At 42.0% G+C, this 15,453-nt stretch overlaps 1 protein-coding gene across 2 annotated transcripts in view; it reads right to left on the bottom strand.

Moving 5' to 3' along the window:
- The window catches only part of LOC140479680 (protein Niban 1-like), a 145,149-nt gene that overhangs the window by 93,510 nt on the left and 36,186 nt on the right, over positions 1–15,453 (bottom strand). The window lies entirely within an intron of this gene.

Below are 15,453 nucleotides of genomic sequence, written 5' to 3'. Positions count from 1 at the left end.
CACTGACAGTGAAACAATGTTCAATAGCCTGATTTCTATCTCTCAGAAAGATTTTATGGTATTAACCGGTCAGTAAGATCATTTATTATGATAGTTCAGCAGATAAATGCATGGGCAGTAAAGACACAATTGGCTTCAGAGTATAAAATTGATATGAAAAGAAAGCCTGCCACTATATCAGCTATAACTTCAGTATTCTGCCTGTTTTCTCTTTGCAGCCTTTCACAATAAAATTATGATATTTCGGTTAAATTTTACATCAGTTTTATGCAGCATTGACCCATGCCCACTGGAAACTGGATTTTGATGATTCAAAGACAGAACCATTTTCTCTCAGCAAGAGAGAGTATTCCATCCTTTCCTCCAGATCCATCAAATTCAGTAGAAAGAAAGCTGTGGCTTACAGTTTTAAAAAGTCATGTGGCTCCAGCTGTGTTCTAATCTCTAAGGAAAGGAATATGTTTAAATATAATGCACATTGCCTATGTATATTTACTGTAAGAAAATTAGAAACATGTTTATAAAGACTAGACTATTTGTTTAATTGCAAATGAGCTGTTTGGTAATCTTGGACTCTAATAGGAATTATCTTGATTCATTGTTATATTAACAATCCTCAATTGAGTTGAAATTTTCCTCTACTGTCACTGTAATAAACTACCAATTTTTCTCAGATGTATTTGCTTAGTGAAAATTTGGTATTAAACTTAGTGATTATCTTCGCTATGAAGGAATCATTTAGTAGACTTTACCAGGGAATACCAATTAATGGAAGGTGTCTAGTTTGTCAGGTATTACATACTATAGGACAAAAATGCCCTTCTGAGAATTCAAGATTCTGAGTGGTCTTCTCTTTCCTTGACAACAATTGTCTGAGACTCAAAAACAAACTGCTTGCATCATTAGTATATATTTAGCTCCAAGATTACCTTTCTGACCAGATGTCCATGCCATCAGTTAGATCACTTGCCTCTGTGATCTCCCTTTGCTTCACTCCTGCTTACCTCTTGCTGAAATCCTCAACCACATTTTTGTTACTTCCAAACTTGATTATTCTGGTTGGTCTTTCATCTTATACAATCCAGAAGCCCAAATATAATCAAAATATCCAATCACCACTCTCTCCTATGCTCACAAACCTACATTGGAGTCTAAGTAACACTTAAATTTGAAAATTCACAACTTCTGCCATGACATGACTGCTCCGTTTCTGTAATCTTCTCCAGTCGAGAAATATTACACTTCTCCAATTCTGACCTCTTACACATCCCTAATTTTAACTGCAACTTTGTTGGTGGCTCTGCCTTCAATTGCCCAGTGTTACAACCCTGTTAGTTTAGGGGCTGTTGTGGTGCAGTGGTATTGTCCCTACCTCTGACACAGGTGCCCAGGTTCAAGTCCCATATGCTCTGGAAGTATATAATAATATACAAAGAACAAAGAAAACTTACAGCCCAGGATCAGGCCCTTCAAGCCTGAGCTGATCCAAACGTACTGTCTAAACCAGTCGGTCAATTCCTAAGCATCTATATCCCTCTACTTCCCACCTACTCATGCATTTATTCAGACACATCTTAAATGAATCTACCGTGCCTGCCTCTACCATCTCTACTGGCAACGCGTTCCAAACACCCACCACCCTCTGTGTGAAGTACTTGCCGCGTGTATCCCCCTTAAACTTTCCACCTCTCACCTTGAAAGCGTGACCTCTTGTTATTGAACCCTTCACCCTGGGAAAAAGCTTGTCTCTATCCACCCTGTCTATACCCTTCATGATTTTATAAACCTCAATCAGGTCCCCTCTCAATGTCCCTTTTTCTAATGAAAAAAACCTAACCTATTCAACCTTTCTTCATAGCTAGCACCTTCCATACCAGGCAACATCCTCATAAACCTTCTCTGCACCCTCTCCAAACCGTCCACATCCTTTTGGTAATGTGGCGACCAGAACTGTACACACCTCTAAATAGGCTGATTGTTAAAAAAAATCCCAACAAAATTTGGGAGAAGATTTGTAGCTCGGGTGATCGTTGTTGTGGTTCTGTTTGCCGAGCTGGGAATTTGTGTTGCAGACGTTTCGTCCCCTGTCTAGGTGACATCCTCAGTGCTTGGGAGCCTCCTGTGAAGCGCTTCTGTGATCTTTCCTCCGGCATTTGTAGTGGTTTGAATCTGCCGCTTCCGGTTGTCAGTTCCAGTTGTCCACTGCAGTGGCTGGTATATTGGGTCCAGGTTGATGGGCTTATTGATTGAATCTGTGGATGAGTGCCATGCCTCTAGGAATTCCCTGGCTGTTCTCTGTTTGGCTTGTCCTATAATAGTAGTGTTGTCCCAGTCGAATTCATGTTGCTTGTCATCTGCACGTGTGGCTACTAAGGATAGGTGGTCATGTGGTTTCGTGGCTAGTTGGTGTTCATGGATGCGGATTGTTAGCGGTCTTCCTATTTGTCCTATGTAGTGTTTTGTGCAGTCCTTGCATGGGATTTTGTACACTACATTGGTTTTGCTCATGCTGGGTATCGGGTCCTTCGTCCTGGTGAGTTGTTGTCTGAGAGTGGCTGTTGGTTTGTGTGCTGTTATGAGTCCTAGTGGTCGCAGTAGTCTGGCTGTCAGTTCGGAAATGCTCTTGATGTATGGTAACGTGGCTAGTCCTTTGGGTCGTGGCAAGTCCTCGTTCCGTTGTCTTTCCCTTAGGCATCTGTTGATGAAATTGTGGGGGTATCCCCACAGATTTGGTCTGTGTGTCGCTTTCCTGTGGCAAATTCAACCCAAACTCTGGATCAGATATGTAGATGACACCTTTGTAATAATTAAAAACACAGAAATAGAGAATACACACCGGATCATCAACGCCACACTCACAGGAATCTGCTTCACTAGAGGAAGAAAAAGACAACCAACTCCCATTCCTAGACGTGATGGTACAGAGAACACCGAACGGAGAATTCACCACAAAGGTATACAGGAAAGCCACACATACAGACCAAGTCCTATACTATGAAAGCAACCACCCCAACACACACAAAAGAAGTTGCATCAAGACACTGTTCAAAAGGGCCACAACACACTGTAGTACACCAGAACTGCAAAAAGAGGAAGAAGAACACCTATATAATGTATTCGCCAAAAACGCATACCCCCACAATTTCATCAACAGATGCCTAAGGGAAAGACAATGGAATGAGGACATGCCACAACCCAAAGGACTAACCACACTACCATACATCAAAAACATTTCTGAACTGACAGCCAGACTACTGCGACCACTAGGACTCATAACAGCACACAAACCAACAGCCACTCTCAGACAACAACTCACCAGGACGTAGGACCTGATACCCAGCATGAGCAAAACCAATGTAGTGTACAAAATCCCATGCAAGGACTGCACAAAACACTACATAGGACAAACAGGAAGACAGCTAACGATGCACATCCATGAACACCAACTAGCCACGAAACGACACGACCAGCTATCCTTAGTAGCCACACACGCGGATGACAAGCAACATGAGTTCGACTGGGACAACACTACTATTATAGGACAAGCCAAACAGGGAACAGCCAGGGAATTCCTAGAGGCATGGCATTCATCCACAGATTCAATCAATAAGCACATCGACCTGGACCCAATATACCGACCACTGCAACGGACAGCTGGAACTGACAATCGGAAGCGGCAGGTACAAACTACTATAAATGCCGCAGGAAACATCACAGAAGCGCTTCACAGGAGGCTCCCAAGCACTGAGGATGTCACCTTGACAGGGGACGAAACATCTGCAACACAAATTCCCAGCTCGGCGAACAGAACCACAACAAAATTCCCAACAGCCAGTTAGTGAAGGAAGTAAAAATCAGAGTCAGTGTTTACTTGAAATAGCTTTCTTCAGTGTAAAACAGACAGATTACATATTTTCTGATTCTGTACTTGTACCAATAAATGTTGCTTTATATTCAATAAAATAATAAAGCCAGATTAAACTCAATAAACAAGTGACAGAGCTTAAATAGGTATTGTAATAAAAATTAAAACATTTAAAGTAAACTTTGTAGATTAAATTAAACTAACATTTTGAATGCATGTGTGGGATGGGTGCAGGATATAGAGGTAGAACATTGAACAATACAGCGCAGAACAGGCCCTTCGGCCTTTGATGTTGCGCTGGCCAGTGAACTAATCTAAGCCCATCCCCCAATACTATCCCATTATCATCCATGTGCTTATCCAAGGATTGTTTAAATGTCCCTAATGTGGCTGAGTTGACTACATTATCAGGCAGGGCATTCCACTCCCTTACCTCTCTCTGCGTAAAGAACCTGCCTCTGACATCTGTCTTAAATCTATCACCCCTCAATTTGTAGCTATGCCACCTCGTATGAGCTGATGTCATCATCCTAGGAAAAAGACTCTCACTGTCTACCCTATCTAATCCTCTGATCATCTTGTATGTCTCTATCAAATCCCCTCTTAGCCTTCTTCTCTCCAATGTGAACAGGCCTAAGTCCCTCAGCCTTTCCTCATAAGACCTTCCCTCCAAACCAGTCAACATCCTCCTAAATCTTCTCTTCCCCTTTTCCAATGCTTCCAGATCCCTCCTGTAATGGGGCGACCAGAACTGTACACAATATCCCAAGTGAGGCCCCATGAGCATTTTATATAGTTGCAGCATAACCTTATGGCTCCGGAACTCAATCCCTCTACCAATAAAACCTAACACACCATAATCCTTCTCAACAGCACTATCCATCTGGGTGGCAACTTTTAGGGATCTATGTACATGGACTCAAAGATCCCTCTGCACATCCACACTACCAAGAATCTTTCCATTGACCCAGTATACTGCCTTCCTATTATTCTTCCCAAAGTGAATCATCTCATTTAGGTGCACTGAACTCCATTTGCCACCTCTCAGCCCAATTCTGCAGTTTATCCAAGTCCCCCTGCACACTGTCCACTACTCCACTGACTTTAGGTAGAGATAACGTACTCCAGAATTTTCAGTGCCCACCTGTCACGACAGGCCAGGAGCACTCCAGAAGTCACTGTGTAATTCCTCTCCAGGTCATCATGGTGGAGACATAACAATGGAAGAGTCTCGCAGCACGCGCACACACACAGACACACATGCACATACAGAGTCAGGTCTAGTAACCCTGTAGTCCACTGCCTGGACCTGTTAAGGGCTACCTTAGCTTGTGTCTAATACACTTTGAGAACCAGTTAGCCAAAACAAAAATGAACAACATAACCACACCTAAAAGGAGTACTGGGACTCTTGATAGTGTTGCTGCCTCTGATCCAGAAGGCCAGATTCAATTTCCACTTGCTCCAGAGGTGGATACTAATATCTCTGAACAGGTTGTAAGAAAATATTCCCCAAACCCTTTACATACTCTTTTAATTAACACATTGAATCAAATTAACCAGTTTAACCAGATGTCAGGCCCTTAAAGGGGGAATGTAATAAAAGAAACATCACAGTGCTTTTTTAATCAACCTGTTCATACATGTTATGATATAACTCCAGAGCAAGTGAGACTTGAACCTGGATCTTTTAGCCAGATGCATGGACAGTGCCACAGCATCACAAGACTCTGTCCCATTCATATTCTTTTTGGAAATACATAAGGAACAAATAGTTAAATCAATTAAATTAACAAAAATGAATCCTTTAAAAGAGTCAGTGTCACATCTACATGCAATGACCACGCAGTCAAGCTTCTCCATCACAGGTATTGACTTCACCTCAATTGTGACATCTAACACTGAGGTTCTAAGTTCTGGAATTTCAGCCCTGAACCTTTATGTCTCTCTACCTCTCTTTACTCCTTCAAGGCACTTCTTCAAGCCACTATTTAGGCCAAACATTTGGTTATCTGTCATAATTTCTCTTAAATCTACCTCAGTGTCAAATTTTCTTTGATAATACTCCTGTGAAACAGCTTAGGATGCATTGTGCAAGTGAAGGTGTCATAAATGGAAGATGGTGTTGGAGAACATTTCTAGGGTAATGGATGCACTTTGACAGACACACAGTCTCCCTTTAGTTAACAGTCCATCTGTGGAACAATCACTTAGTCCAAATATATTACCATAATGTCCAGACATAATGTAGGACTTGTATGGAATAGCATTTGGAAATTGAGTGAAGTTATTCAGATGTCTTGTTCCAAGTTAGCATTTGGCTGATAAAATCTTTCCTACAGTCAAGCCTGTGGAACACTGGGCCTCATTTTATTGGTTTATGAGATTTGCCAATTTCATTATCTCCTCTTAGTATTAGCTTGTAAATTTTGTTTAATGCCAGCTGCTAAAATTTAATCCTTTTTTCTGTTCATAAAGTAGCTTTCTAATCAAAGTTGTAGTCAATGTCTCAAGAAAAAAGGCTTGCTTAGTGTTTGGGGCCTCAGATTAAGGAAGGGTTACTTAAGATGTAAAGTGCTAGAGATGCTGTTTTCAGTTCGCTCTCCACAGACAATGGGTTCTCAGCAAGAAAGTATTACTTAATTCAGCATTTTCATAATAGGAACTGTGTAGGCAGTTTGTGTGGAAAAAGAATATTCCAAACATCTGCAGAAGTAAGTCTGGCAAATTTCAGTTTCACCTATCTTGAGGCCCACATCTACTCTCCTGTGTAATGCTTTTAAAATTCAATGATAAAGGAGCAAGGTTGGGAATATGCTAAATAAAACAAACAACAGTCCAGGAAGTTGGCAGCTAATATAAGTTATGTAATTACTTCTTCACGTTTCCATAAAACATGAAAAAAAACTTGTATCTGTTATTCTCATTGTTGACAGCTTGTGTGGCTGTCTGCTTTTTGCCTTCATACTCCTATTTCTTTGATTTGGGTTCCCTCCATCATTATTAACAAGCCAAACTCTTTACTTCCAAGACAGTAGTATCATCAAGGAGAGAGAGGGCTTACACTACATTCAATTTAATTAATTGTGAATATAAACTCTCAGCTAGCCTTACTTCTCACTTTTCAAAGTTTGGGAGAATAGCACTCATCCACAGACTCTATCAACAAACACATCGACCTGGACCCAATATACCGGCCACTACAGCGGACAGCTCAAACTGACAACCGGAAGCGGCAGAGACAGGCCACTATAAATACCGGAGGAAACAGCACAGAAGTGCTTCACAGGAGGCTCCCAAGCACTGAGGATGTCACCTAGACAGGGGACGAAACGTTTGCAAGACAAATTCCCAGCTCGGCAAACAGAACCACAACAATTACTTCTCACTATTCCTTTTACTCCAATGCTGCCAATTCACTTCTCTGTTCCTGCATTCTATGAGTCACTCGGAATGGCCAGGGTGTGCACCACAAACTGAGGGAGTGAGTAGCTATGAAAAAACAAAAACTGAGCATGTGGGAGTGATACTCCATCTCCAGTGTGAGTAAGAACCTGGTAATTCAGTACGAGGCACTCTCTGCACTTCTGTACAGGGCTCAGGTCTGGCCCATTCCTTACTTCTGTGTCATGGCGATTATAAAAACCATTTTCTGATTTATCTTGAGATCAAATATTTATAGCATTCACAGTGCCACAATGTACAAATCTCTACAGAGAGACGAAACGTAAGTAATGTTGCCTTCTTCCTGACGGGTCCTTTGTGTATGGTTACTCTCAGTGTGCAAACACTTTGTGTTGAGGTTCTATCTATCCTTGATGATATGAGGGATTGGTCTGTCTACATGGCCATAAAATGTTTCAAGAGGTTGGATTGTACCCTATTACACACCCCTCATGGAGGTATTTGTACAGAGTATCTGACAAGGAGGTTACATTGTGAACAATATGAATATTGAAATGATATTCAGACTGCTCTGAATGGAACGTGGTATAGAGACAAAAGCTAGTTTCTACTGCACTTTCTGTAATTTTCAATTTGAAATGTTTGCCCTTGGGGTGTATAACTTACATTGAATGTATACTGTAAATATTAAGACTATTACAGTCGTTACAATGACCCCTAAAGCGAAACATGTTACAAAAAGACAAGTTGACTTTTGTTCAACCTCTAATTTCAAAGTTGAAAAGGTTTGCAATATACTTTTACAATTTTATGAATGAAGTTTATCTTTGAGAAAAAAAAGCAAAGATGAATTTGAATTCTCTTGTATTATACCTTGACAAGTTTTATTAATAAAACTATTTTTCTTTGTGAGAAAGAAAACGAGGTTCAACAGAAGCTTAACATCTTTGTGCATTGAGCTGTCTTCTTTGTTATACCTTGTACTTTTCCTCATATCAAATGAAAGATCTGCTTGTAGACAGTTACAGACAAGGATTCATTAACAACAACTTGTGTTGATATACAAAAGAGCTTCAAATGAACAATTGTCAAACAAAACCTGATACCGAGCTAAAGGGAGATAGTTTTGAATCAACCTATTCAGTAATGTTATGTCACACGTCTGGAACAAGTGGGACTTGAATTCAGGCCTCATGGCTCAGAGTTTGGGACTCTACCACTTGGTTGGACAGATGAGCTCTAAAGAGTGCCTGATAAAGTAATAGACAGGTACAGCTGTGGAGAACCTATGGGAGGCAAGTGTAGAACTTGGGGCCTAGGCAGTTGAATAGATGGCCACCAATGGTGGAGTGAATAAAATTGGGAAGATGCAAGAGATCAGAGGTGTTAGTGTATAGATATCTTTGAAGGTTATGACACTGGAGGAGTTAACAGAGAACTTTGGAAGGAATGGCTAAGGAAGGATCTAGCTCTGATCTTTGCTATTAGATGGTAATGGTTCTGCATGTGATGTTTTGCGCAATTTCCACCATCAAAGGCAGGACAAAAATGGTGTTGTTGGTAGTTCCTTGAACAGCCAATGGTGGCAGACCTGTGTGCTGGATGATAGCTGCAATCTTCTGGTGGAAGAGGCTTCATTCACCATAATTTTGTTTAAAAGCATGTATTCAGTTCTGATTTTGACCTAGGTGAAGATAGTTTAAGAATTTCACAGTTCCATGTCAGCCTGTTGAATTTGGTTGGTTGTTTTCCAAACCAAACTTTTCATGTTCCTGACTTCTCACCCCAAGATTCACATGTAATGCTGAAATTTCAACCTTCTACATTTCTTGGTCATGTATAATTTTTAAATAACTCATTGTTCTAGGTTACAAAATCCTTTTGATCTTATTCACATGTCAGTATGCCTGCAATAAGTAATAGTTTGGAATTATTGAAATGGAGGAGGTGGAGGAAAATATAGTAAGTCCATTGGTCAAGGCTGCATGTAAGACTTAGAGATTCTAATACCAGGGCTATGGAGAATCACTAATTAACCTCTTCCTGGAGCTCACTGAGTACAAGTTTCCTTGATAACAGGCAATGGGCAGCCTAGCTGGAACTCATCACCTGAGCCCTTTATGTAGTGTCTCTAACTCTTAACCAAAAGACCTAGGTGTAAGTCCCAACTCATCCAAATGTGTTTAATTACTTCCCTGAACAGATTGATTAGAAAATAATAAAGGGAAGATCCAACTCCATTTGAGTCTTTATTAGATGGTGGTGGAGTCCCTACCTCTGAGCCAAAAAGCCTGAGTTCTAGTCTCACCTGCTCCAGACTTGTGTAGCAACACCTCTAAACAAGTTGATTCGAACATGTAAATAAAGCAGACTCATCCCTCTTCTGCATCTACTTTGATGCCCTTGCAGACATTCATGCAGCATCCACCAATAGTCTCAAAGCTTTAGACAGAGATGGGCACTGCAGGGGGTACAGTGCTTTATTTCCCTCTCTAACTCCATTCTGATTTAGCCCTTTCCTCCTCCCCTACTTCCCCATCACATTTTGAGGTTTGCACTGCCCTACATGGGCTTTGTATGTAAATAGTTAATTCGCCATGAGTGATTCACTGGTAGCGGTTAACAGTTAAAAACAAGAACAAAAAGTTATGGTAATTAGGTGTTGGAAAAATAAACCGTTCGGTTGTATCTAAGAGCACTTAAAGTCAAAGTGAAATAGCACAAAACAGACCATTTGGTCTAACTTGTCCATGCTGACCAGACATCCCAATCTGATCTAGTCCCATTTGCCAGGGTTTGGTATATATCCCTCTAAACATTTCATATTCATGTACCCATCCAGATGAGTTTTAAATGTTGTAATTGTACCTGCCTCCACCATCTCCTCTGCTAGTTCACTCTAGATGCACACCACCCTCTGCATGAAAAAGTTACTCATCAGGTTTTTTTTTAATCTTTCCCCTCTCAGATTAGACCTATGCCCTCTAGTCTTGGATTCCCCCAATCTGGATATATATTAAAAAGCAGACCCAGTGAATTGGAGACACCGGCGATTTACTGGTGGTGGGTATTAAATGAAATAAAAACAAATCAGTCCCTGGGATGGGTCTGCAAACTGTCTGGGAGACAGTGAGGTCTGCAGATGCTGGAGATCAGAGTTGAGAGTGTGTCGCTGGGAACGCACAGCAGGTCAGGCAGGATCCGAGGAGCAGGAAAATCAATGTTTCAGGTTGGAACCCTTCATCATGATTTTCCTGCTCCTCAGATGCTTACTGACCTGCGGTGCTTTTTCAGCAACACCCTCAACTGCAAACCATCTGTCCAGGGCTGGGACTAGCTTATGTATTGCCAAGAGTAGTAGCTCTTTTTGGTGTTCAAAAATAAATGATGTTCCTTTCCAGTCGGAAATATTAGTGGTGATGAGAGTCAAGAAAAGATTTGGACAGTCTTGCCTTTCAATGAACCCAGTAAGACCGTGACAGGTAAACATTGGGAATACTGCTGTTTGGGAAACTGGCAACTTATGGTGTAAGTGTGGAGGATTGGTCAGACTGTGCTGAAAGAATGAGATACTCTTTTCAAGCAAATGGTACAGGATGACCTGCAAAAAAAGTCATTGTCCTGACGACTCTTGGGGTCCCATCTTTCAGCACTATAAAGAGTTTAACCTACCTGGTAAGCCTAGAGTCAAAACCTTTGATAAACTGATAGATAGTGGACCACTGTGACCCAAACCATGTGTTATATTGCAACTTTTCAGGTTCAACACGGCAAACAGACTTCCTGGGGAACCAGTTACTGAATTTTTGATGAGACTGCAAAAATTGCCAGAAAACTGTCAGCACTTTGGGAAATGTTAAGGGATCGCTTAGCTTGTAGAATTAACAACATTGCGATCCAAAGGAAGCTACAGACTGAACCTTAAGAAAGCCATAGAATTTGCCCTTTCCTGCAAAAACAGACAAAAGGGGGCCGAGGACCCTTGGGTAGGGTGGGGGTTACTCAGACAGTACTGTCCTCAGTCTTGTCCGACCCCTGTACCACAGAGTCATGTTCCCAGGGGATAATACTCACAGCTCCCTTTTGCTGCTACGGAAAGGTGACTGGAGTCAGAGGTCACAAGGTTCCAAAACCGAATGGGAAGTTTCTTCATAACACAATGAGAAGCAAGACCATCCATGTTGCACTTGTGGTCACAGATAACCAGACAGGACTACTCCAAAAGATGAAAAATGTACCGCACAGGCCAAAGGATGAAGCCACTTCAAGACAGGGCTTTGTAAATAAATCAGCTCGAACATTAGGAACTGCTACAGCTAAATTACATCATTGTTCCCAAAGTGGCCCAATGAAATTAAAACGCCAAGAAAATGGCCACCCCCCGGGACACTGAGGCAGACACAAATGGAGTTGTATCTATTGCTGGGGAGCAAACATTTAGGAAACTCCAATGGGGAAATCATGTCTTTAAACCTGTGAGACACCAGTGCTATGTTGGCCACATACACTGGGGAGTTCTTACATATTATTGGGATTCCTGTAACTTCATGAACACTGTACAAGTTTCTGCCAAGTAAATCCAGACTTTGACCCAAAAAGGACCTTACATTGGTGAAGCCACAGCTCACAATACCAAGGAACTGGGTGACTGTCTGTGTGGAGTTTGCACATTCTCCGTGTCTGCGTGAGTTTCCTCTGAGTGTGCAGATTAGATGCTAAACTGCCCACAGTGTTCAAGGATGTGTAGGCTAGGTGCATTAGTTAGGGGTAAATAGAGAGTAATATGTAGGGGAATGGGTCTGGGTGGGTTATTATTCCGAGGGTTGGTGTGGACTTGTTGGGCCGAAGGGCCTGTTCCCACACTGTAGAGATTCTATTTTTAAAAAAATCTATCATCCTAAATGATGGAGCAGAAAGACATCCGATCGCAGAGTTGAAACACTATATCTCAGAGTATCAGGGGGTGAGTCTGCAAGATGGGATCATCTTCTTGTGGAGAGCCTGGATGGCTTTCCTACACCCAGCCCTCCTGTAGCACAGTGATAGTGTCCCTACCCCTGGACTAAGAAACCTGGGTTCAAGTCCCACATGCTCCAGAGGTGTGTAATAATGCTGTTGACTAAATTAGAAAAATAGGTTGAATAAAAACAAACCCAGAGATGGGTCTGCAGAATTGTCTGTCCCGCACTGGGACTAGCCGATGTACAATGATAACGTGCTGCTTGTCAACTGGAGGATATTTCTTTCAACAGGAAATGAGGCAGTTGCTTTTCATTTAAAGTGTTATATTTACATATTCAGGAAACTGCGTGAGACAGCAAAAAATAAAATGCAAGCTGTACTTGCTAAAATTACCTGGGACAATGTATTATTGGATATGTAGTAGTCGAGAGATTTGAATAAATTATCTGGAAATCTCATTAAATCCCATCTTGGAAATTGGGAAATTAAAATTTTGTATTCAGGGTAAAAGCTAGAAAAGTTATGCTGACTATGAAACTTAACTGATTATCATACTAATAATCCATTAGGGAAGGAACTCCATTAGGGAAGGAAATCTGCCATTCTCACTCATTGTGGTAAATATCTGACTCTAAATTTACTACAATATGATTGACCTTTAACGGTCCTCTGGTTTGGCATTGCAAGCTACTCAGATATAGAAGACCACAAAGGCACGACCTAAGCCCCAGTCAAAGGCACATTCCATCCAGTGAACACTACAAAGTCTTTTTCACTAACACCTGGAGACTTGTGGCAAATTGAGAGAACTGTCATGCCTTCAGTCACTGACATTGTCATACTCAGAATCACTCAGCAAATGTTGCAGCCTCATTCATCAGGGTGCCCGAGTATGTCCTGTCTTACCAACAGAACGCAGTCACCAGTGGAGTAGTACCAAGAGTATATAAAAATGAGATAGTGAAACAATAGCATTGGACTGCATATTAAACCAGCAGAAGCAGCTGTGTGCTTCCACAACCAAAGATCTGCAGTCTTGTCACATCCAGTTGTGAATAGTAGTAGGCAATTAACTAGCAAATGAGGAGAAGGCTCTGTGAACATTGCCAACTTCAATAATAGGACCCAGGACACAAGGGCAAGAGAAATCTGAAGCGTTTGCAATCACTGTAGAAACTCCACATTGTTATCCCCCTTACCTTTTTGGTTCAAATAATTGCAGGGTAGTCAAAACTCCCATGATTATTATTCTGTTACACAAATTCCTTATTTTGTTGGCATACTTCTCCCTCCATCTCTCTTTCACTGTTAGGTGGTCTGGATGCTACACTGATTAGAGTGATTGATCCTTCACTATTTTTCATCATACCCATATGGATTCCATTTTTGTCTTGCTGAAAGCTACATCCTTTTGTTTCTGCTGTCATTATGTTACAACCAAATAAATTTAAATTACCTCAACTCCTCTGTCTCCCTATCTTTTCTGACGATGTTATATACTGTAATCCTTTCATCCTATTTTCACTGTAGTTGTGTCTCACTCATCCCTTTTATATCTGGTTCTACCCGATATATCCTTCAGATCCCCTATTTTATACAGACACAGGGTGGATTCTTTATGGGGCCTGCATGATGTGGGCAATGGTGAGAAATGTAGCAGAGCCATGAGAGAGTCTAGATTAGAGTGGTGCTGGAAATGGGCTGACAAAGGGCTTTTGCTCAAAACGTCGATTTTCCTGCTCCTCAATGCTGCCTGATCTGCTGTGCTTTTTCAGCACCACCCTAATCTAGACTCTTGATTTCCAGCATCTGCAGTCCTCACTTTTGCCTAGAACCATGTGAGAAGTCCAGTGAAGTCTATCTCAATACCAGGTACAACTTGCTGCATCTTGTAAGTAGGTTCCAGGTGTCAAGATTCTCACTGGGGAGAAGCAAGTTGCACACTAAGGAAATTATTGCTCGTTGACAATCTTAATAGTTGCTGGTCTCATCTCATTAATAGGGACTCACTGATTTCTCCAGTTGCCTCATTTCCCCTCCCCCCACCTTGTCTCAGTCCCAACCCTCAAACTCAGCATCACTTTCCCAACCTGCAATCTTCTTCCTGACCTCTCCGCCCCCACCCCCACTCCGGCCTATCATCCTCACCTCAACCTCCTTCCACCTATCGCATTTCCAACGCCCCTCCCCCAAGTCCCTCCTCCCTACCTTTTATCTTAGCCTGCTTGGCACACTTTCCTCATTCCTGAAGAAGGGCTCATGCCCGAAACGTCGATTCTCCTGCTCCTTGGATGCTGCCTGACCTGCTGCGCTTTTCCAGCAACACATTTTCAGTTCATTCCGCTTTCCATCATACCACCTACCTCAGCCAAACTAGATGCCCAGGGTTCTTGATATGGAAGTCAGAACAGACATCCTGTGACTTCAGCTCACTTCTGGCTGCAAAGAAAATTCCACGTGTGTCACCACACAACAGCATCTCAGGATATAATCTGTGGGTACCAGCCACACGCATCCACCTCCATGGCCAACTGTCATGGCACAACACCAATCCAGTTACAGAAGACTCCTGTACTTCAAAGCTGCATCTTGGGACACACCAGCAACTATCTTGGTAATGCTAAAGCAGGGAGTCTGTGCTCCAGGACATGCAGACAGTTCAAGGACTGGACCGGCTTGCAAGCTCAGGCAGTCGCTTGTTCTCTTAACAGCCACGTATTTTGAATCTAAGTGGATACTCACAACATCCCAGCCTTGTCTTGCTTTTGTGAACCTTGACCCTCAGTCAGAGATAGCAGGCTGACTATACTGCTGTGTTGCCCTGCCTTTAGTGCAGACACATAACTAAGATGTTTGCCATAGTCATCAGTAGTCCTCAGTAAAGTGAAGGGAGACAGCCTTCAAATCAGGGTACCCTGACACATTAAGTCAAGGACTTGGAGACAGTCAGTTAGCTGCTCGAGGATTCAAAGATAATATTCTTTTCTCATAAAGGTTGAGGAGCCGAATGCTAGGCAACCCACCTCCATATGGACACTTTCAGCCATATTGTGGGTTATTTCCCTGCTGAAATGAGAAATAGGCAGGTTTGAAGAGGGGGATGGAAGTTAGTGGCATAGCTTTTAGTTTTGGTGCAGGTGGGGTAGTGTCCCAAGCTAGTAAGTAGATAAGTAAGAGGGCATGTGGAGTTAGCGTTGCCGAGGTTTGAGGTGAGTGATAGT

The sequence above is a fragment of the Chiloscyllium punctatum genome, chromosome 7 (assembly GCF_047496795.1).
Source record: "Chiloscyllium punctatum isolate Juve2018m chromosome 7, sChiPun1.3, whole genome shotgun sequence".
NCBI classification, from domain to species: Eukaryota; Metazoa; Chordata; class Chondrichthyes; order Orectolobiformes; family Hemiscylliidae; genus Chiloscyllium; species Chiloscyllium punctatum.
Note: the sequence above shows the minus strand (reverse complement) of the source record. Positions and strands in the feature narration are given on the sequence as shown.